At 39.4% G+C, this 25,052-nt stretch overlaps 1 protein-coding gene and 1 pseudogene across 1 annotated transcript in view; one reads left to right on the forward strand and one right to left on the reverse strand.

Moving 5' to 3' along the window:
- Nucleotides 1-25,052, reverse strand: part of TULP3 (TUB like protein 3) — a 96,460-nt gene that overhangs the window by 60,609 nt on the left and 10,799 nt on the right. The gene's annotated exons all lie outside the window — the stretch shown is intronic.
- On the forward strand, nucleotides 20,780-21,921 carry LOC101353324 (RNA-binding protein 48 pseudogene; annotated as a pseudogene).

Here is a 25,052-nt window from a genome sequence, read left to right on the forward strand (position 1 = left end):
CAGAAATACCACAAGTGGATGGCTTTAACAAAGAGAAATTTATTCTCTCACAGTCTAGGAGGCTCCAAGTCCAAATTCAGGGCATCAGCTCCAGGGGTAGGCTTTCTCTCTCTGTTGGCTCTGGAAGAAGGTCATCAATCTTCCCCTGGTTGAAGAGCTTCTCAGGCACAGGAACCCCAGGTCCAAAGGAGGTGCTCTGCTCCTGGTGCTGATTTCTTGGTGGTATGAGATCCCCGTCTCTCTGCTCGCTTCTCTCTTTTATATCTCAAAAGAGATTACTATCTAAGACACTATCTAATCTTGTAGATCTCATCAATATAACTGCCGCTAATCCATCTCATTAACATCACAGTGATAGGATTTACAACACATTGGGAAATCATGTCAGATGAAAAAATGGTAGACAATCATACAATACTAGGAATCATGACCTAGCCAAGTTGACAGATATTCTGGGGGGACACAAACCAATCCATAACAATAGGTAAAGGGCTTACAACAATACAGCATAGAATAAGTCCTTTAAAAGTGTAAAATATTACTATTGTTCTGGTTTTTAAACATCAGTGAACATCTCTCAACCTGTATCCTCATTTATAAATGAGACTATGAGAATGTCCATTTCATTATATTATTACAAGATTAAATAGGACTACATTGGTGAAAAAAATTTTAATATTAACTAGTTGTTATAAAAGTCCTTGGGTAGTACAATTGGTTTGTTCCTGACAAAGGTCGGTGGTTCAAAACCACCCCACAATGCTGTGGAAGAAAAAGTCTGGCAATCTGCTTCCACTAAATTTACAGCCAAGAAAATCCCATGGACCAGCTCTACTCTGACATACACGGGGTAGCCATGAGTCAGAATCAACTCAACGGCAACCTGAACCACCACCAGCAACAACAGTAATTATAAAGTCTTATAAAATCATATAGATGTAAAGGTCACTGGCATCCCTAAGACAAAGTATAACTGTTAAAGGCCCCAGGGCTTAAAAAGATTACCACAGGAGGTGGGGCCAAGATGGAGGAGCAGTCAGATGCTTCCTGTGGTCCCTCTTACAACAAAGACAAGAAAAAACAAGTGAATCAATTATATATGACTATCTATGAGCACTGAACATCAAAGGCAAAGGTGAGGAATCAGACTGAGTGGCAGGGAGAGGGAGACATGGTTTGCAAGCAGCGAGGAGTTGCCAGACCTGACCGAGAGGGAGCCGGCACCCTTTAGGCTTGATCGGCTGGCTTGTGCAGTGAGGCAAGCAGTGGCGCTCAGGAGGCATTTTCCACATTGGGAGAGACCAAGTGGCAGACAGTCTACTCAGGCTTCCAGAACCAGTGAAAAGCAGCACTCAATCAGCAAAAGGTGAGTACACGTGTCTGAACTACTGCATGGATCAAAAAACATCCTCTCTCATTTACCTTCCCCCTCCCCACTCTGCACAAGGTCCAGGGTGCTGAGTCCCCTGGGCTGGAAGTAGGACCTGTCACACGCTCTGAGCTAGTCTCTCGGCCATGGAGACGGAACAAATTAACAAACAGGAAAAAATAATCTGCCAGCTCCCCTAAACCGGGAACTCAGGGAAGGCACAGATCCTTTGCCTAGGCACAGGCACAAGGGGTCCACAGACTTTGAATGCTTTTCACCACTGCAGAGACCTGTGTGGGCCCATTTCAACAGCGTAGGCCCTCATTACCACAGTACAACAGGGTATGTACCTGAAGCCTAACTTCAACTGTATCAGCTATGTGGTGAAGTGGCAGGTTCATGACATTTGATACTGCTCTGCCAATTAAGTAGCATCCTCACCTACTCACATTGGGGACTGAGGACTGGTGGCTCCACCCACGCCACCTAGCCACCTGCGACAGGGTTCCAAGAATAAGTGATGCCTCCCAGTCTTTACAGCCAACAGCACTGGGCGCTCATAGTGTGGCTGCAAAACCCACCACCTACATGCTCTAGGAAACAGGGACCCGCTTTCCTTCAAGCCTCCCACCTTGCTCAGCGCATGACTCCCTACTGCAGCCAGATACCTGTGCCTACACCAATCACCCCTGCCTGTCTAGGGCTGTAGGTGAGAGCCTGCACCACACACTTGGGTGACTGACTACCTGGACACCTGAGCTGAATCCATACAAGAAAAGTAAACAGACTCCTGGGCTCACATACCTAGTAACAGATCTAACCACCTGGTAACAGGATGTTAGAGCTTCAAAGGCGCCAATAATCAAACCAGCTCACACGAGCAGCCTATTTGGGCAAATCAAACAAAACAAGAAGCTAGAACACAGTAAGCAAACATAAAATAAATAAATGTATTAACTTATTGATGGCTTGGAGACAACAGTCAACCTCGAATCACATAAAGAGGCAGACCATGATGGTTTCAGCAAGCTCCCAAAACAAAGAATCAAGAAATTTTCCAGAGGAAGAGACTGTCTTGGAATTACTGGAGGTAGAATACAAAAGATTAATATACATAACTCTTCAAGAGATCAGGAAGGAGATAAGTCAAAATGAAGAACAAGCCAAGGAACACACAGACTAAGCAACAGAGGAACTTAAGAAGATTAGAGAAGAGCGTAATGACAAATTTAACAGGCAGCAAGAATCCATAGAGAGACAGCAATCAGAAATCCAGATTAACAACAAAATTTCAGAATTAGACAACTCAATAGAAAGTCATAGGAGCAGAACTGAGGCAACAGAGGTCAGAATTAGTGAGACTGAAGATAAAGCACTTGACACAAACTTATTTGAGGAAAAATCAGATAAAAGAATTCAAAAAAAAAAGAAGAAACCCTAAGAATTATGTGCTATTCTATCAAGAGGAATAACCTACGAGTGATTGGAGAACCAGAACGGGGTGGGGGTGGGGGGATAACAGAAAATACAGAGAGAATTGCTGAAGATTAGTTGGCAGAAAACTTCCTTGATATCGTGAAAGATGACAAGATATCTATCCAAGGATGCTCATCGAACCCCACAAGGTAGATCCCAAAAGAAAGTCACCAAGACATATTATAATCAAACTTGCCAAAACCTAAGATAAAGAGAGAATTTTAAGAGCGGCTAGGGATAAATGAAAAGTCATCTACAAAGGAGAGTCGATACAACTAAGCTCGGACTACTCAGCAGAAACCATGCAGGCAAGAAGCCCGTCGGATGACATATATAAAGTCTTGAAGGAAAAAAATCACCAGCCAAGAATTATATATCCACCAAAACTGTCTCTCAAATATGATGGTGAAATTAGGGCATTTCCAGATAAATAGAAGTTTAGAGAATTTGAAAAACCAAACCAAAATTACAAGAAATACTGAAGGGAGTCCTGTGGTTAGAAAATCAGTAACATCAGATAACAACCCAAGACTAAAACACAGGACAGAGCAACCAGATATCAACCCAGATAGGGAAGTCACAAAAATAAATCAAAGCTAAAACACTGAAAAGAGGGAAACACAGACATCAATAAGTAAAACCTGACAACATTAAAACAAAAAAGAGGGATGAAAAAAATGTAGTCACAGATCTTTCATCCAGACAGGAAGTCAAGGCAATATAAAGAAATAAAAGACTGGTTTAAACTTAGAAAAATAGGGGTAAATATTAAGGTAACCACAAATGGAACTAACAGTTCTACACATCAAAATAAAAAACAAGAAAAACATACTCAGCAAATACAAATCGACAACAGTGAAAAAGATGAAAAGAAAATACATAAACAAAAATGATTCAGCACAGAAAATTAAGTGGAACAAAGGAACTGTCAACAACACACACACACACACACAAAAGACATCAAAATGACAGCACTAAACTCATACCTATCAATAATTACACTGAATGTAAACGGGCTAAATGCACCAGTAAAGAGACACAGAGAGGCAGAATGGATTAAAAAACATGATCCATGTATATGATGCCTACAAGAGACACACCTTAGACTTAAAAACACAAACAAACTAAAACTCAAAGGATGGAAAAAAAATATATCAAGCAAACAACACTCAAAAAAGAGCAGGAGTGGCAATATTAATCTCTGACAAAATAGACGTTAAAGTAAAATCCACCACAAAGGATACAGAAGGACACTATATAATGATTAAAGGGTCAATACACAGGAGGACATAACCATAATAAATATTTACGCACCCAAGGACAGGGCTCCAAAATACATAGAACAAACTCTAACAGCACTGAAAAAAGAGATAGACAGCTCCACAATAATAGTAGGAGACTTCAACAGACCACTTTCGGTGAAGGACAGAACATCCAGAAAGAAGTTCAGTAAAGACAAGGAAGATCTGAATGCCACAATCAACCAACTTGATCTCACAGACATATACCAAACACTCCACCCAACAACAGCCAAGAATACTTTCTTTTCCAATGCATATGGAACATTCTCCAGAATAGACCACATATTAGGCCATAAAGCAAGCCTTAACAGAATCCAAAGCATCAAAATATTACAGAGCATCTTTTCTGACCATAAAGACACAAAAGTAGGAATCAATAACAGAAAAAGCATGGGAAAAAAATCAAACACATGGAAACTGAACAACAACTTGCTGAAAAACAACCGAGTTATAGAAGAAATTAAGGATGGAATAAAGAAATTCACAGAATCAAATCAGAATGAAAACACATCCTACCAGAATCTTTGGGACACAGCAAAAGCAGTGCTCAGAGGTCAATTTATAGCAATAAATGCACACATCCAAAGAGAAGAGAGGGCCAAAATCAAAACATTAACCCTACAACTGGAACAAGCAGAAAGAGAGCAGCAAAAAAAGCCCTCAGGCGCCAGAAGAAAGGAAATAATTAGAGCAGAATTAAATGAAATAGAGAATAGAAAAACAATTGAAAGAGTCAACAAGATCAAAAGCTGGTTCTCTGAAAAGATCAAGAAAATCGATAAACCACTGGCCAAACAGACAAAAGAAAAATAGGAGAGGAAACAAATAACCTGAATAAGAAATGAGATGGGCAATATCACAACAGACCCAACTGAAACTAAAAGAATCACAACAGAATACTATGAAAAATTGTACTGTAACAAAGTTGGAAACCTAGAGGAAATGGACAAGTTTCTAGAAACTCACTACCTACCTAAACTAACACAAAGAGAGGTAGAACAGCTAAATAAACCTATAACAAAAGAAGACACTGAAAAGGCAATTAAAAAACTCCCAACAACAAAAAAAAGCCCTGGTCCCTTTGGTTTCACTGGAGAATTCTACCAAATTTACAAAGAGTTAACACCTCTACTACTAAAGGTATTTCAGAGCATAGAAAAGGATGGAAAACTCTCAAACTCATTCTATGAAGCCAGCATCACCTTGATACCAAAACTAGGTAAAGACACCACAAAAAAAAAAGAAAATTACAGACCAATATCCCTCATGAACACTGACACAAAAATCCTCAACAAAATTCTAGCCAATAGAATTCAACAACGAAGCAAAAAAATAATTCACCATGATCAAGTGGGATTTATACCAGGGATGCAGGGATGCTTCAACATTAGAAAAACAATCTATGTAATCCATCACATAAAAAAACCAAAGGAAGAAAATCACTGGATCTTATCAACTGATGCAGAAAAGCCATTCAACAAAGTCTAACACCCATTCCTGATAAAAACTCTCAGCAAAATAGGAATAGAAGGCAAATTCCTCAATATAATTAAGGGCATTCATATAAACCCAACAGCCAACATCATCCTAAATGGAGAAAGTCTGAAAGTATGCCCCTTGAGAACAGGAACCAGATAAGGATGCCCTTTATCACCACTCTTATTCAACATTGTGCTAGAGGTCCTAGCCAGAGCAATTAGGCTAGAAAAAGAAATAAAGGGCATCCAAATTGGTAAGGAAGAAGTAAAAGTATCTCTATTTGCAGATGATATGATCTTATACACAGAAAACCCCAAAAAATCCACAAGAAAATGACTGGAACTAATAGAAGATTTCAGCAACGTTTCAGGATACAAGATATACAAAAATCAGTTGGATTCCTTTACACAAACAAAGAAAACCTTCAAGAGGAAATCACCAAATCAATACTATTTACAGTAGCCCCCAAGAAGATTAAATACTTAGAAATAAATCTAACCAGAGAAGTAAAAGATCTATACAATGAAAACTAAAAGACACTACGGCAAGAAACCAAAAGAGACCTGCATAAGTGGAAAAACATACCTTGCTCATAGATAGGAAGACTCAACATTGTGAAAATGTCAGTTCTGCCCAAAGCAATCTACAGATACAGTGCAATCCCAATCCAAATTCCAACGGCATTTTTTAAGGAGATGGAGAAACAAATCAACTTCATACGGAAAGGGAAGAGGCCCCGGATAAGTAAAGCATTACTAAAGAAGAAGAACAAAATGGGAAGCCTCACACTACCTGACTTTAGAACCCGGTATACCACCACAGTAGTCAGAACAGCCTGGTACTGGTACAACAACAGATACATAGACCAATGGAACAGAATTGAGAATCTAGGTGTGAATTTATCCACTTATGAGCAGCTGATATTTAACAAAGGCCCAAAGTCCGTTAATTGGGGAAAAGACAGCCTGTTTAACAAATGGTGCTGGTATAACTGGATATCCATCTGCAAAAAAATGAAGCAAGACCCATACCTCACACCATGCACAAAATCTAACTCAAAATGGATCAAAGACCTAAACATAAAATCTAAAACGATAAAGATCATGGAAGAAAAAACAGAGACAATGCTAGGAGCCCTAATACATGGCACAAACAGAATACAAATCATAAGTAACAATGCACAAACACCAGAAGAGAAACTAGATAACTCAAAGAGTTCCTAAAAATCAAACACTTATACTCATCAAAAGACTTCACCAAAAGAGTAAAAAGACAACCTACAGACTGGGAAAAAATTTTTGGCTATGACAAATCTGATCATCGTCTAATCTCTAAAATCTACAAGCTACTGCAAAACCTCAACAACAAAAAGACAAATAACCCAATTAAAAAATGGGCAAAGGATATGAACAGACACTTCGCCAAAGCAAGACATTTAGGTGGCTAAAAGACACATGAGGAAATACAATCATTAGCCATTACAGAAATGCAAATCAAAACTACAATGAGATACCATCTCACCCCAACAAGGCTAGCATTAATCCAAAAAACACAAAATAATAAATGTTGGAGAGGATGTGGAGAGACTGGAACACTTGTACACCGTTGGTGAGAATGTAAAATGGTACAATCACTTTGGAAATCGACTTTGCGCTTCCTTAAAAAGCTAGAAATACAAGCAGCATATGATCCAGCTATCCCACTCCTTGGAATATATCCTAGAGAAATAAAAGCCGTCACATGAATAGATATATGCACACCCATGTTCACTGCAGCACTGTTCACCATAGCACAAAGATGGAAATAACCTAGGTGCCCATCAACGGACGAATGGATAAACAAATTATGGTATACTCACACAATGGAATACTACACAATGATAAAAAACAATGATGAATCCATGAAACATCTTATAATATGGAGGAATCTGGAAGGCATTATGCTGAGCGAATTTAAAAGGACAAATATTGTATAACATCACTATTATAAGAACTCAAGAAAAGGTTTAAACACAGAAGAAAACATTCTTTGATGATTATGAGGGTGAGGAAGGAGGGAGAGGGGTATTCACTAACTAGATAGTACACAAGAATTATCTTACTTGAAAGGAAGGACAACACACACTAAGTTTCCTGAATACAACCTAACACTTCGAGGGACAGAGTAGCAGGAGTGGGGGTCTGAGGACTATGGTTTCAGAGGACATCTAGGCCAACTGGTATAACAAAGTTTATTAAGAAAATGTTCTGCTTCCCACTTTGGTGAGTGGCGTCTGTGGTCTTAAAAGCTACTGAGTGGCCATCTAAGATGCATCAACTGGTCCCAACCCAGCTGGAGCAAAGAAGAATGAAGAACACCCAAGACACAAAGAAAATATTAGCCCAAGAGACAGAAAGGGCCACATAAACCAGAGACTCCATCAGCCTGAGACCAGAAGAACTAGATGGTGCCTGGCTACCACCAATGACTGCCCTGACAGAGAACACAACAAAGAGTCCCTGACTGAGCAGGAGAAAAGTGGGGTGCAGAACTCAAACTCTAGTAAAAAGACCGGACTTAACGGTTTGACTGAGACTGGAGGGACCCTGGAAGACATGGCCCCTGGAATCTCTGTTAGCCCAAAACTAAAACCACTCCCGAGGCCAACTCTTCAGACAAAGATTAGACTGGAGTATGGGACATAAAATGATACTTGTGAAGAGCGTGCTTCTTAGCTCAAGTAGATACATGAGACTAAATGGGCAGCTCCTGTCCAGAGGCGAGATGAGGTGGCAGAGAGGGTCAGGAGCTGGTTGAATGGACACAGCAATCTGGGGTAGAAAGGAAGAGTGTGCTGTCACACTATAGGGAGAGCAACTAGGGTCACATAACAATGTGTACAAATTTTTGTATGAGAAACTAACTTGAATTGTAAACTTTCACTTAAGGCACAGTTAAAAAAGAAAAAAGACGTGATCCTTATTAAAAAAAAAAAAAAGATTACCACAGCTTACAATGGCAACACAGTGCATCCGGATAACATCAGCATTTTAAATCAAGGATAGTGTGTTAATGTTAACAGTAACAGTAGTTGCAACATATTTGAAAATATAATACTGATAGACAAGAAGAGGGTCTCTTTTCCAGTCTACTACTGATTTACTGAGTTATTTCCCATAGTCTTTCAAAACCTCCATTTTCTTACTAATTAAAATGTAGGTCTCTTATTTATCTCACTAAGAAGATAAAAAAATACATTTTAAAAGGTGACAAATTGTTGCAGTAGCCTCAGAGGTCATCAAGTTTACTTCTTCCCACATGGACAAATGAAGAGAACACAGGAAAAGAAAGGCAGATGTTCTGTTTAACAGGACTATCAGTAACCTTTCCTGTTACTTGTTTGTGTGATAATTAAATCTGGGGGGAAAATATTGAAAAAAAAAGTTTGCCACTTCCTACCCACTGTATATGAGTATGTGAGAATGTTGCTAGGAGGCCTTACTGAAGTGTCATCACTTGCTGGCGATATTTAGCCTCACTGACCAACAGTACAAGGCACTGTGCAGCACTACCAAACCGGGGAATTTCCAGAGGAGGTGATGAATAGTATCAACACTGTACTTAAAAGCACCTTCTAGGGTTTCTGCCTAGCTCAACATGATCCCCTATCTCTGACAAGACTGAACCTCTGGAGGCACATCTACATGGCTTGTTTACTTTGTACAGTCTCCTTGGTCAGGAAATGACAGACTGAGGTGGGCACCTGACCCAAGCTGGAGCAATCAGGCTCTCTCTCCTGGGAACTTAAATTGGATCTGAAAGACCTAGTTCAGTATGGGCTATCAGATTGAAGTTATGTCAACTCAGAAGCTAAGGCTACCTACTTACCTTGGCCAAATGCCCACCCACAGAGAAAGCAAGTCAGAGGCAGGACATTTAAAGCAGATAGGCAGAATGCAGAGGTGAGCGATGGATGCACCCCAGAAAGAAAGGCATAGTTCCTACAGCTTTCCAGTTTCTGGTTCCAGTTCCTAGTGAGGCCCTGCTCTTGGGTTCCATAAACCATCCTGGAATCCTTATACCAAATTCCTTGCTTAATCTAGCTTGATTTGGCCTTCAGGCTAACTCTTACTGAGATCTTACAATGTGCTGGGCATTATTCTGAACACTTTATGTTATTCATTTCATCCCATGACAACCCTTATCTCTATTTTACAGTTGAGGAAACTGAGGTACAGCTAAATAAGGTTATGTGGTCCCACAATAAGTAAGTGTCAGAGCCAAGATCCAAATCAAGGCAGTCTGGTTCCCAGAGCCTATGCTCTCAACCACTACACTAAAACATATATTAACGGATATTATACTTTAAACTTTATTTACAACCAAGAATACTAAGAATACTACTAAGAAGCTGTTATTGGTACAAAGTGATAGTAGAGCTGCAACTGCCATCTCTAACTACAGAATAGGGTAGGCAAAGAACTGAGGTCAGAGAGGCAGAAAAATATATCTATATATACATTCCATAAACAGGTAACTGTAGAATAGATACTGCCTTTAACCCTCCTGGCCTACTTTTCAACTACATCATCCACCACTGCAAAGTAATATTTTATACTTCATATTATTAAAGATTCCTTCAAGACATAACTCTCTCCTTTTTAAATTTTTCTTTTAGAATTCCTCTGTTAGGCATTTCAGCCTAAATTTTCCATATGCCTTTCAAATGAACGTACCTGACACTTTAATATATTTATTCCCAATCAGCGAGCCATGATATTTTGTCATATTGTGACATCTGTACTTTCTCACTTCCCACTGCCAAGGAATTTTGGCATGTGTACACGTACAATTATTCACAGCATGTGTAACAAAGAAATAAGACTAATTTTATAAGCCACACACAGCTTCATTATTTCAGTCTAGTTTCATTATTTTATATGCATATAAGAAACATGTATAAATGTGACGGCGGGTGTGAACTGATAAACTGCTGAAGAGGTATGTAGCTGAATCAAAGAGAGAAGAAAAGTCAACGGAAAGGGAAAAGGGAAGTATTCTCTCCTGCTGCTACCCCTAAGCCCCAATGTACGCAACACCCTGGAGGAGCTCAGCAAAGGTTTGCTTTAATAAATACCAGACCGTTGCTAGCAGTGAAGAGATTCCTTTTATTCCTCCAAATATAGTCCTTGGTCTTTCTTTCTTGGGGCTTCCTTCTATTTTTTTCGGACCAATTCTTTCAATTATCAATGTCATTCTGAATTTCACACGTTCCTCTGGTAAGTCATATGACAAAATATGAAAGAGAAAGGGCATTTTGAGTCTCCAATATATTCACTGTGGTTAAATTAAAGAAACTAATGAAAGTCAACAACTGAAGCAGAGCATAATGTTTGTAACACCTGGAAAGTTTATTCTGGAGTTGACATAGAAACACAAACACAAACAACTCCTTTCTATAGAGCAGAGAGAATAAATAATCATTCTTCGTTCCTATTTCTCAGCTCTACTACATTTTTAAACAACACACACTTCCCTGTGAATTGTTTGGGTGGTGTTAAAAAAAAAAAAAAAGGCATTAAGTTGACAGATAAAACAAATAGAAAGGACAGGAACAATCTGCTTAAACATGTAAGTTGCCACCTTAACCACAGTAAAACCAGTTGCTGCTCAACAGTCAAGCTATTCAAAGTCCAGGAGAAGAAAAATCTGGTTGTCTTCTTCCCACTAGTATCTTTTTTTTTTTTTTTTAAATTTCTCATACAAAAATTTATACGTATTGTTTTGTGACATTAGTTGCAATCCCCACAAAGTGGCAGCACACTCCCCCCTTCCATCCCAGGTTCCCTCTGTCCATTCGACCAGTTCCTGTCCCTTCCTGCCTTCTCATCCTGCCTCCGGACAGGAGCCGCCCATTTGGTCTCCTGTATCTGACTGAACTAAGCAGCACACTCCTCGTGTGTATTATGTTTTGTTTTATAGTCCTGTCTAATCTTTGTATGAAGAATGGGCCTCAGGAATGGTTTCAGTTCTGGGTTAACAGAGTGTCTGGGGGCCATAGTTTAAGAAGTTTCTCCAGTCTCTGTCAGGCCATTAACTCTGGTCTTTTTATGAGAATTTGAGTTCTGCCCCATTTATGAGAATTTGAGTTCTGCTCCACACTTTTCTCCCACTCTGTCTGGGACTCTCTGTTGTGCTCCCTGTCAGGGCAGTTCACTGGTGGTAGCCAGGCACCATCTAGTTCTTCTGGTCTCAGGCTGGCGGACTCTCAGGTTCATGTGGTCTTTTAGTCTCTTGGGCTAGTATTTTCCCCGTGTCTTCGGTTTTCCTCATTTTCCTTTGCTCCAAGTGGGATGGGACCAATTGATGCAGCTTAGATGGCTGCTTGCAAGTGTTTAAGATCCCAAATGCCACTCATCGAAGTAGGATGCAGAACATTTTCTTAATAAACTTTGTTATGCCAACTGATCCAGATGTCCCCCAAAACTATGGTCCCCAGGCCCCAGCCCCAGCCTCAGCTACTCTGTCCCTCAAAGTGTTTGGATGTGTCCAAGAAACTTCTTACCTTCTGCTTTGGTCCAGTTGTGTTGACTTCCCCTGTATTGTGTGTTGTCCTTCTCTTTACTGAAGTTGATCCTTGTCTACTATCTAGTTAGTGAATCCAACCCCCCAACCCTCATAACCATCAAAGAATGCTTTTTTTCTGTGTTTAAACCTTTTCTTGAGTTCTTATAATAGTCGTCTCATACAATATTTGTCCTTTTGTGACCAACTAATTTCACTCAGCATAATGCTCCCTAGTATCTTTATCAACACTCTTAAACTGACAGCACTAAATTAAGGGCTTCCATAAGCATACTGATACTCTGGGCAAGCAATTTTACTTTTTGCGTTTTCCTTCTCTAATAAAAAAGATAATAATAATGGTCTCATAAAGCATTTGAGAGTAAAGGAAAATCAATGAACTATATAAAGGAATAAGTACAAGGGCAGGCTCTAGAGCCAGATGACTTGGCTTTTTTGTATCATGCCTCCATTTACTAGCTTTTTAAACCTCTGCTTGCCTCAGTTTCCTCATGTGTAGAATAAGGATAATAATAATACTTATTGGGCTATACCACCACGTGTCTGGCAGTTTGTCATACTGTGGTGGCTTGAGTGTTGCTGTGATGCTGCAAGCTATGCCACCAGTATTTCAAATACCAGCAGGGTCACCCATGGTGCACAGGTTTCAGTGGAACTTCCAGACTAAGACAGACTAGGAAGAAGGATCTGGCAGTCTGCTTCTGAAAAATTGGCCAGCGAGAACCTTACTGCCAGAAGATGAGCCCCACAGGTTGGAAGGCACTCAAAATACGACTGGGAAGAGCTGCCTCCTCAAAGTAGAGTCAACCTTAATGACGTGGATGGATGGAGTCAAGCTTTCGGGGCCTTCATTTGCTCATGTGGCATGACTCGAAATGAGAAGAAACAGCTGCAAACATCCATTAATAATCAGAATGCGGAATGTACGAAGTATGAATCTAGGAAAATTGGAAGTTGTCAAAAATGAAATGGAACTCTTGAAGATTGACATACCCTAGGCATTAGTGAGCTGAAATGGACTGGTATTGGCTATTTTGAATCAGAAAATCATATGGTCTACTATGCTGGGAATGATAACTTGAAGAGGAATTCTGTTGCATTCATCGTCAAAAAAAATATTCAAGACCTATCCTGAAGTACAACGCTGTCAGTGATAGGATAATATCCATACGCCTACAAGAAAGACCAATTAATACAACCAAATTTATGCACCAACCACTAATGCAAAAGATGAGGAAACCGAAGATTTTTACCAATTTCTGCAGTCTGAAACTGATCAAACACGCAATCCAGATACATTGATAATTACCGGTGATTGGAATGTAGAAGTTGGAAACAAAGTAGGACTGGTGGTTGGAAAATATGGCCTTGGTGATAGAAACAATGGGAGATCGCATGACAGAATTTTGCAAGACCAACGACTTCTTCATTGCAAATACCTTTTTTCAACAACGTAAATGGATACTATACACCTGGACTTCACTGATGGAAAACAGGAATCAAATCACTACATCCGTGGAAAGAGATGATGGAAAAGCTCAGTATCATCAGTCAGAACAAGGCCAAGAGCTCACTGTGGAACAGACCATCAACTGCTCATACGCAAGTTTAAGCTGAAGCTGAAGAAAATTAAAACAAATCCATGAGAAACAAAATACGACCCTGAGTATATCACACCTGAATTTGGAGACCATCTCAAGAGCAGATTTGATGCATTGAACACTAATGACCGAAGACCAGATGAGTTGGGGGATGACATCAAGGGCATCATACATGAAGAAAGCAAAAGATCATTAAAAAGACGGGAAAGAAAGAAAAGACCAAAATGGGTGTCAGAAGAGACTCTGAAACTTGCTCCTGAACATGAAGTACCTACAGCAAGCGGAAGAAATGATGAAGTGAAAGAGGTGAACAAAAGATTTGAAAGGGTAGGTCGAGAAGACCAAGTAAAGTATTGTAATGAAATATGCAAAGACTTGAAGTCAGAAAACCAAAAGGGAAGAACACACTCAGCATCTCTCAAGTTGAAAGAACTGAAGAAAAAATTCAATCCCTGAGTTGCAACTTTGAAGGATTCTATGAGCAAAATCCTGAACAATGCAGAAAGCATCAAAAGAAGATGGAAGGAATACACAGAGAGACACTGTACCAAAAAGAATTGGTCAACGTTCAATCATTTCAGGAGGCAGCATATGATGAAAAACCAATGGTATGGAAGGAAGAAGTACAAGCTGCACTGAAGGCACTGGTGAAAAACAAAGCTCCAGGAACTGAGGGAATACCAGTTGAGATGTTGTAACAAAAAGATGCAGTGCTGGAGGTGCTCACTCATCTATGCCAAGACATTTCAAAGACAGCTACCTGGCCAACCGACTGGAAGAGATCCATATTTGTGCCCATTCCAAGAAAGGTGACCCAACAGAATGCGGAAACTATTGAACAGTATCATTAATATCATACGCAAGTAAAATTTTGCTGAAGATAAATAAAAAATGGTTACAGCAGTACATCGACAGGGAACTGCCAGAAATTCAAGTCAGATTCAGATGAGGACGTGGAACAAGGGATATCATTGTTGATGTCAGATGGATCTTGGCTGAAAGCAGAGAATACCAGAAAGATGTTTACTTGTGTTTTATTTACTATGCAAAGGCATTTGACTGTGTGGAACATAACAAATTATGGATAACATTGCGAAGAATGGGAATTCCTGAACACTTAATTGTGCTCATGAGGTATCTGTACATAGACCAAGAGGCAGTCACTCGAACAGAACAAGGGGATACTGCATGGTTTAAAGTCAGGAAAGGTGTGCGTCAGGGTTGTATCCTTTCACCATACTTATTCAACCTGTATGCTGAGCAAATAATCTGAGAAGCCGAACTATATGAAGAAGTACGCAGCACCAGGACTGGAGGAAGACTCAACAACCTGCGATGTGCAGATGACACAACCTTGCTTGCTGAAAGCAGAGAGTACTTGAAGCACTCTCTTATGAAGATCAAAGACTACAGCCTTCAGTATGGATTACACCTCAACACAAAGAAAGCAAAAAATCCTCACAACTGGACCAAGAAGCAACATCATGATAAATCGAGAAAACCCTGAAGTTGTTAAGGATTTCATTTTACTTGGATCCACAATCAACGCCCGTGGAAGCTGCAGGCAGGAAATCAAATGACAGATTGCATTGGGTAAATCTGCTGCAAAAGACCTCTATAAAGTGTTAAAATGCAAAGATGTCACTTTGAGGACTAAGGTGTGCTTGATCCAGGCCATGATATTTTCAATTGCCTCATATACATGTGAAAGCTAGACAATGAAAAAGGAAGTCCAAAGATGAACTGATGTCTTTGAATTATGGTGTTGGAGAAGAATATTGAATATATCAGGGACTGACAGAAGAACAAACAAGTCTGTCTTGGAAGAAGTACCATCAGGGTGCTCCTTGGAAGCGAGGATGGCGAGAGTTTGTCTCACGTACTTTGGACATGTTATCAGGAGAGACCAGTCCCTGGAGAAGGACATCATGCTCGGTAAGGTAGAGGGTTAGTGAAAAAGAGGAAGACCCTCAACGAGATAGATGGCACAGTGGCTACAACAATGGGCTCAAACATAGCAACAACTGTGAGGATGGCAGAGGACTGGGCAGTGTTTTGTTTTGCTGTACATAGGGTTGCTATGAGTCGGAACCCAGTCCAGGGCACCTAACAACAACAACAGCATAGGGCTATAAAGGCAAATTTACAGAATTATGATTTTTATGCTCCTGCTTAACTTATTACTTCCTGACTTTAGCCAACTGTCTGTTATGAGTATAAATTAAACTTTTTATGGCTTTGCAGTACTGTTTGTAATAACAAAAGATAGTGCAGGCTGACATTCATTAATAGGGGTCTTGTTAAATACAGATATCCACAGAATGAAACACCATGTAGCTGTTAAAAAAGAAAAAGAAAGCAATGAAAAAATAAAATACGGAACTACAGAGTTACTGATTTGGAAAGATTTACAAAATATTTTATTAATTGGAAAAGGCAAGATGCAGAATACTGGGGAGTAGTATTTACTACCATAAATATCTTTCTTCTATAGAAAAGGTCCGGCAATCTGCTCCTATAAAGATTGTTGTTAGGTGCCGTCAAGTTGATTTCGACTCATGTTGTTGTGCGCTGTTCAGTCAATTCCAACTCATAGCGACCCTACAGGACAGAGCAGGATTGCCTCATTGGGTTTCCTAGGCCATAATCTTTTCTTTTTTTTTAGTGGATCAATATTTTTGTTTGTTCCTTTTTTTTTAAATTGTACTTTAAGGTTTACAGAGCAAATTAGTTTCTCATTAAACAATTAATACACATATTGTTTTGTGACATTGGCTGCCATCCCATGATGTGTCAACACTCTCCCCCTCTCAAACTTGAGTTCCCCATTACCAGCTTTCCTGTCCCCTCCTGCCTTCTTGTCCTTGCCCCTGGGCTGGTGTGCCCATTTAATCTCATTTTGTTTTATAGGCCTGTCTAATCTTTGGCTGAAGGGTGAACCTCAGGAGTGACTTAGGTACTAAGTTAAAACGGTGTCTGGGTGCTATACTCTCAGGGTTTCTCCAGTCTCTGTCGGACCAGTAAGTCTGGTCTTTTTTTTTTTTATGAGTTAGAATTTTTTTCTACATTCTTCTCCAGCTCTGTCTGGGGTCCTCTATTGTGATCCCTGTCAGAGCAGATGGTGGTGGTAGCTGGGCACCATTTGTTGCGCTGGACTTAGTCTGGTGAAGGCTGTGGTAGTTGTGGACTAATGTTTCCCTTGTGTCTTTGGTTTTCTTCATTCTCCCTTGCTCCAGACAGGGTGTAAGCCATCATCTTTACAGAAGTAGACGGCCAGGTCTTTTCTCCCACGGAACTACTGGAGGATTCGAATCCCACCTTTTAGTTAGCAACCGAGCACTTAACCATTATGCCTCCAGGGTAGGTACTATTATACTGAAACCTGTGAGGGCAAAACCTTAAACCCCACTGCCATCGAGTCAGTTCTTACTCATATCAACCATACAGAACACAGCAGAACTGTCTCATTGGGCTTCCAAGGCTGTAATCTTTACAGAGTGGCTGGTAGGTTTGAACCGCCAGCCTTTGGGTTAGCAGCCAAGTGTTTTAACCACTGCACCACCAGGGTTCCTTCCTTAGCGACCTAGAAAACCCTATGGAGCAGTTCTACTCTGTCACATAGGGTCGCTATGAGTTAAATCGACTCAACAGCATCTAACGACAAAATGGTATACATATATACATATAGAATGTACAGTAAATTTACATTTGAAATGCAGAAAATATCTTTGGAAGGATAAACAGTAAGCTGGCATCAGTGGTGCCTTCAGGGAGAAAAACTGAATAGGTAGAGGATGGGGAAGCAAGCAGCCTTACTTGTAATATCGTTTTTCCTTTTGAATCTTTTAAATTTTGTACATATGAATACATTTTTAAAGTATATTAATATATAAAAAGTAAACTTTTTAGCCCATTAAATATGACTAGGAATAAAAACAATGTGAAACTATAAATGGCTGGAATCAACATAGGAGAGCTAGCAGTAGTCAGCCATGTACTAATCAACCTGGTATCTGAGTCACCATCACACTCATCAGATCACCACTAATTGCTGCACATACTCAAAATATACTTGAGGGTTCTCAAATGGTTGTACTTTAAAATGAAAAAAGAATGTAAATTTTGCTAATTATTTTTCAACTAGAAATTGAAGCCAAGGCCATTACCATATTTAACAACATAAACTCCCAGAACACTCTCAAGAACAACGGGTTAGGAAAAGCTACTCTTAGTTCAGTAAGACAGTTGACACTTTAGCTGGGATATGCTAAGGGAGTAAGCATACTCTTCTGGTTCAAGTGCAGGCTTGCGGGTAATGAGCTAAATTTTTCCATGTCAGAGTCTTTGATAGAGTGTTTATGCTATAGCTGCGGTCTCAGGAGACCTGTCAGAGAAGGAAAACTCCTCTGGGAATTCTCTTGTTTTCACTACAACAGAGCAACTTCCAAAACAATGCCTCTGCTAAGCTCTTAAGTGACATACATGATAATTTCTTTCATGACATTAAAGATAACACTTCTAACAGTCAAAAGAAAAGCAAAATTACAAAGGAAACTACTCACAAACATCAGTACTTTCTAATTATTCAACATTACTAACGGTACAGGAGTCCCTGGGTGGCACAAATGGTTAAGCACCTGACTACCAACCTAAAGGTTGACGGTTTGAACCCATCAAGAGGCACCTCAGGAGACAGGCCTGGCAATCTGCTTCCAAAAGCTCACAGCCTTTAAAACGCTGTGAAGTCCTACTCTGCACACATGGGGTTGCCAGGAGTCGGAACTGACTCCATGGCAATTAACAACTACTAATGGCACATGGTGCCTAGAACACGGGAGACGTCAAATGTTTGATAAATAAATGAATAAAGAAAATTACATAAAACAAAATTCCTCTTGCTTACGTCTTAACGAAATATTTTAATTCATCATTCCTTGCTTTGACTTTTGCAAAGTAGATAAAAATTAGATATTATCATTCCCATTTTAGGGCTGTGGAAAATAATTAAGAAAAGGACAATATGAGAGTAGGAATGTATAAATTTATCAAAAAGCTTTTGAATTCCCAATCAGGATCACCGGAATACATTGCCTAATTATGAGAAATAATTTCAACAGACGTTGCTGTAAGCCTAAAATTATTTTTTTTAAAAAAAGCCTTTTACTGGTTTTTAGTTTTACGCCGTAGGTGAAGCTTTTACAGATTTAATACAGTCAAACCTGCGAAAGCCAGAACCTGTGTAAGGCAGAAACCTGTCAGAGAAGGAAAACTCAGATATTTTTCACTAATAGAGAGTGATAGAAAAGTGTTAAGACTGCATTCTGTCAAAGGCGGAAAACTTTCAAGACCCAAAAAAACAAAGCAGTCCCGTCAAGTTTTGGCCTCACAGGTTTCACTGTAATCGTGCCTACACTATAGGCTGCATATATTACTATAGTTTACTCCTAGAGAAGTAAATCTCTTGGAGGTGCAATCATCCCAGTTGCTGAGGCTTTTGCTCTGTGCTTCTTTGATTTCCACATTTACTTTTCTCTGCCAAAGTTATGCACTTAATTGAGACTGTTTCAAACTATTATTGTAGTATCAGTTATATCACATAATAGACCTTCTGTTGGCCAGGATTAGTCAGTCTAAGGTTATTTTTCTATATTAGAAAAGTTGGCACCAGTGGTCTTTAAACAGATTCTTAGATTTTAATTTACAGTACTGTTAATTCTTTTATCAAACCACACTTGACAGCCAAATGCTGATCAATCATCTTACCCTCCAAGGTGGTATATCTTCCCATTATATATTCAATTATTTCTCCTATCAATCAAATTTTCTTTTATTTATATACTTCTGAAAAGTTTTTGTGGCAATTCCCTATCATAATCGCCAGTAAAAGATCTTGTGGACTCAAAAACAATATACTTTGTTTCATCCACAAAGAAGGTAAGAGGGTTAGATGCATAATCTTGGCTACCATTGTTTCTACTTTCATATATAAATTTGCCCTTAGTTGTTGAAGTCTGCATTACTTGACTTAATATTTTTTATCTTACCAAGTTTTTAGTGTCAGCTTGGGATCCTTTTTACTGATCAATTTAAATGTACTGTGATTCAAGCTGCAGATAGCCCCCTAGTTTTACACTCACCATTTTCATCTGTAAATATTTACAGAGTACCTACTGTGTACTCCTTTGTACACTTGAGGTCCTGAGCAACAAGAATGTATAACTGTTCCAATTCAAAATGGGCATTTATAATCTACTGAAGAAAAACTTTAAATAACCTTTTTGGAGAGCAATTTAGCAACATCTACCAAAATTTAAACTCGGCATACTCCAAATATACAAAATGTACAAAATACGGGACCAAATACATAAAGATATGTAACTAGGATGTTCATGTTTCATTGTTTTCAATAGGAAAAATAAAAAACTGAACACAATTTCACTGTCTGTCAATAAGTGAACAATTAATAAGATACAGCTATGAAAAATAACACTGTGGTCATTAAAAGAAGAGGGTAGACCTAGATATACTAACTTGAATAGAAGTCCACTACACTTTGGTTTTAAAAATAGATTCAGAATAGTCTCTTCAACAAATGATGCTAGGACAACTGGATAGCCACACGACTGGATATCCACACACAAAAGGATAAGTCTGGACCCCTACCTTACAGCACACCCAAAGATTAACTCAAAATGGATCACAGACCTAAACAAACAGCTAAAACTATAAAATGCTTAGAAGAAAACATAGGAGTAAATCTTCATAAACCTGAGTTAAGCAATGATTTCTTAGATACAACACCAAAAGCAAAAGGGATTTAAAAAAATTGACAAATTGGACTTCATAAAAATTTAAAATATTTGCACTTCAAATGATACCATCAAGAAAGTGAAAAGACAATCCACAGACTGAAAGAAAATATTTGCAAATCATACACCTGATAAGGGACTTGTATCCAGAAAATATAAAGAACTCTTACAACTCAATAATAAAAACACAACCCAATTAAAAAATGGGCAAAGGTTCTCTCTGCCAAGGCCGAAGCTAACATGGCGTCAAGTGGCAGGGAGCTTGGGAACTTATTCGACCATCGTGTCCAGAAGGCTGTATGCAACACGTGGGCCAAGTATCGGGAGGGGCGATGGCCCTGAGCCGTCAAGGTATATACAATCAATTTGGAATCTTGGTACTTATTAAAACAAGGAGTTCTTGCAGTGGGAGCCATGAAGAAACTAGTTGAGCGATTTGCTTTACATGGTACAACTGAACAGTATAATGCTCTAGATGAATACCCAGCAGAAAACTTTACAGAAGTTTATCTTATTAAATTTCTGAATTCACAAAGTACAAGGATAGCCAAGAGAAAAAAGAACGAACAGAGTTTCTTTGGTGGATTGCTTCATGTCTGCTATGCTCCAGAATTTGAGACAGTTGAAACTAGAAAAAAGTTACAAGAGAGACAGGCTTATATAGCAAGAATTACTAAAAATAAAGACCATTGCATGACAAAGAAGAAACTGGTTACAAGGCATAAAGACACAAAAGATTTTAGACAGGACTTCAACTCAGAGATGTCTGGATTTTGCACATCTGCTTTGAACGCTTCTACTGGGAACACAAATCCTTATTCTTGTGAATTGTCTTTATGTTATTTCTCCTCAAAATGTACATGTTCATCAGGAGAGCATGTGGACAGAGCATCAAATTCTTCTTAGGATGGTAGAAACCATGATGAAAGTGGAAATTGTAACGACAGTAACTCTTTGCAGAAAACACAGATGAAAGCTTTTAAAAATTCAGTGGGCTGACCAGGTGCACAAAAGGTTGTTACTCCTTCAGAGGCGAAGATTTATGCCTAGGATAACACAGCTGCAGGAGCAGAAAAGAAGAGAAGATGATTGCAGACTTGGAACTTTCCTTCAAACAAGCAGGAGATGTAATGAGGTTATGACTGGACCAAAATTACCACACATACCTAAAGTAGACATGCACGATGACTCATTGAACACAACTGCAAATTTAATTCGGGATAAACTTAAAGAGGTAGTTTCACCTGGGCCAAAGCCTTCAGAGGACAAACTGGTAGATGTGAGTACAAGTCCTCCATATTAAAGCAAAGAAGAATACAGATTGCCAGCAGCAAGTTCATATTTTCTAAAGGGAATATTTATTTTTTACTTTTAATTTGTCATTTTAACTCTTAAAGAGATTTTACTGCTGGTATTTTTAATGCACTCTTCTCTGTAATTTCATTCAAGCTGTTTGTCTAATATAGTATTATCTTTCAAAATTTTTTTAAAAAAAGGGCAAAGTATGTAGTTAGACATTTCTCCAAAGAAGATATATAAAAGACAAACATGAAAAATGCTCAACATCAGTTATCATTAACCTGAACCTGCTGCCATGGAGTCGATTCCAACTCAGAGACCCTACAGGACAGAGCAGAACTGCCCCATAGGCTTTCCAAGACTGTAATCTTTACGGAAGCAGACTGCCATATCACAGAGTAGCGGGTGGGTTCTAACCACTGACCCTTCAATTAGCAGCTGAGAGCTTAACCACTGTGCCACCAGAGCTCCTTTTTCACACCTATTAGGATGGCAATAATCAAAAAGACAGACAACAACGTGTTGGTGAGGATGTAGAGAAACTGGAACCGTCACACATTGCTGGTGGGAATGTAAAGAGATGCAGCCACTTTGGCAAACAGTCCGGCAGTTCCTCAAAATGTGAAACAGAGAGTTTCCATTTTCCAGTTGCCATCAAGGCGATTCTGACTTACAGCAACCCCACACGTACAGAGTAGAACTGCTCCATAAGGGTTTCAAGGTTGTGACCTTTCAGAAGCAGACTGCCAGGCCTGTCTTCTGAGGCACCGCTGTGTGGATTCAAACTGCCAACTTTCTGGCTAGTAGTCAAGCACTTAACTGTTTGCGTCATCCAGGGAATCTATGTTCAAACTGTTGTTGTGTGCCATCGAGTTGATTTCTGATTCTTAGCGACCCTAGAGGACAGAGTAGAATTGCCCCATACGGTTTCCTAGGCTGTAATCTTTACAGGAGCAGATCGACAGGTCTCCCCCACCCCACTGCCTCACTATCACCACAGAGCCGCTGGTGGGTTCAAACAACCGACCTTTCAGTTAGCAGCCAAGTGCTTAACCACTGTGCCACGAGGGCTCCTTATGTTCAAACAAAGGAGCTGTATTTCCCACTTAGAGAAGCATGTGTATGTGGTTTGCGCAGAGTTTCCAATACAACTTTACCTTAGGGAGCCTGAAGTTTCCTCATCTACAAAATGAGTATAATGACACTTAATTCATAAGGTCACTGTAAGGATTAAATGAGATTTAGCCCATAGTAACCAAAAACCAAACGTGTTGCCATCAATTCTGACTCACAGTGACCCTAAGGATAGAGTAGAACTGCCCTACAGGATTTTCATGGAGTGACTGGTGGATATGAATTGCCGACCTTTTGGTTAGCAGCCTGATCTCTTAACCACTGCACCACCAGGGCCCCTAGCCCATAGTAAGCACTCATTAAATGGCCAACTACTGCTATTATCATATAAGATTTTTACTCTGCATTACTTTTTTTAATACTACAAAGAAATATATTACCTTAATCTTGTCTTTATTTATAAGACTTTCATGTTTTCACCATGATATTATCACCTTTTAAAAGCTTCTGTATAGTGTTTCTCATGTTGGGAACCTAGACTTTCTAGAATTTCTCCTGTAGTAAATAAATCTTTAAAAATTCAAATTTCAACTAATATTGAAACATTCTGTTAAAATAAGTTGTCACATCACTAGTTGTAGTATAGTTCTTTTTATTGAATATTTACTACTGTGTGCCAGACATTGCATTAAACGCTTTATATATTATCTAATCCTCACAATAAACCTATATGGTAGATAATTTGTCCAAGGTCAAACAACTAATCAGTGAAAGAGCTAAAATTCAATCACAAGTCTGACTTCCCTCTACCTCAGCATGCTAAACTGTACCACAGACCACATATATTAAAATGACCAGCACAGGGTGTGGAATTTCATTATTACGGTATTTCAATAAGTTAGTCAAAAATCTTTCAGTCAAGTTGCCAGCTCATGTGCTATTTTTAGGTAGCAGAACTTACAAGCCAGTGAATGGACTCTGAAGAAGCCCTTGGGAGAAGCTGATATTATTTATAGTGAAGGAAAAAAAAAAAACGGTCATCAGATTTCATTGTGTTCAAAGGGACAATGATTTCAGGTAACTGGGACAATTGCTATTAATAAAGTATTTTTCTCTAAGTAAATTAACAAATAGATTCACCTTGTCCAAATCCTAAATGTCAATACTGCAAGGTCATATTTTTTGCACATACTGATACACCAAGAACACATCTGGCTATCACAAAACATTGTTTCTGGGAAAAGGCACACAAAGATCAAACTGGAACTGTCAGAAAGGACTCCTTTGAAATTTATCCTTCCTCCACTGAAGGGAAATGCTAGTAGTCTAGGCTTAGCTGTCTTCTACTTGAAAGACTGCCACAATCTGGAACTAACTTAACTGAAGCTAGGGAATGGAAAGCCATTTCCGAAGAGGTACATTTAGTAAAACATAACCAGAAAGCAGGAAAATTGCTTGGGGAGAAAGAGCAATGAGAAGGAAAAGTTGGCAACTGGCTTGAGCATTCATATGGCCCCAAAGAATGCCGCAAGGCAAATTATTTTTTTTTTCCATTACAAAATTTTATACATACATTGTGACCCTATACCCCATACTATGACAGCATACTCCTCCTTTCTACCCGATTCCCCATGTCCATTCAACAAGTTGCTAACCCTCTCTGCCTTCCCATCTCACCTCCAGACAAAAGCTACGGGTTTAGTTTCTTGTATCTACTTAAGCTAAGAGGCACACTCCTCATGAGCATCACTTTATGTCCCAAAGTCAAGTCCCATCTGTCTGAAGAGTTGGCCTTGGAAACTGTTTTAGTTCTGGGCAGATAGAGAATCCAGGGGCCACGCTTTCCGGGGTTCCTCTGGTCTCAGTCAGACCATTAAGTCTGGTCTTCTTACTAGAATTTGAGTTCTGCACCGCACCTTTCTCCTGCTCCATCAGGGACTCTCTGTTGTGTTCCCGGTTAGGGTGATCATCGGTGGTAGCCGGGCACTATCTAGTTCTTCTGGTCTCAGGCTGATGAAGTCTCTGGTTTATGTGGCCCTTTCTGTCTCTTGGGCTAATACTTTCCTTGGTGTCTTCATTC

This window comes from Trichechus manatus, unplaced genomic scaffold (assembly GCF_000243295.1).
Source record: "Trichechus manatus latirostris isolate Lorelei unplaced genomic scaffold, TriManLat1.0 scaffold00081, whole genome shotgun sequence".
NCBI lineage: Eukaryota > Metazoa > Chordata > Mammalia > Sirenia > Trichechidae > Trichechus > Trichechus manatus.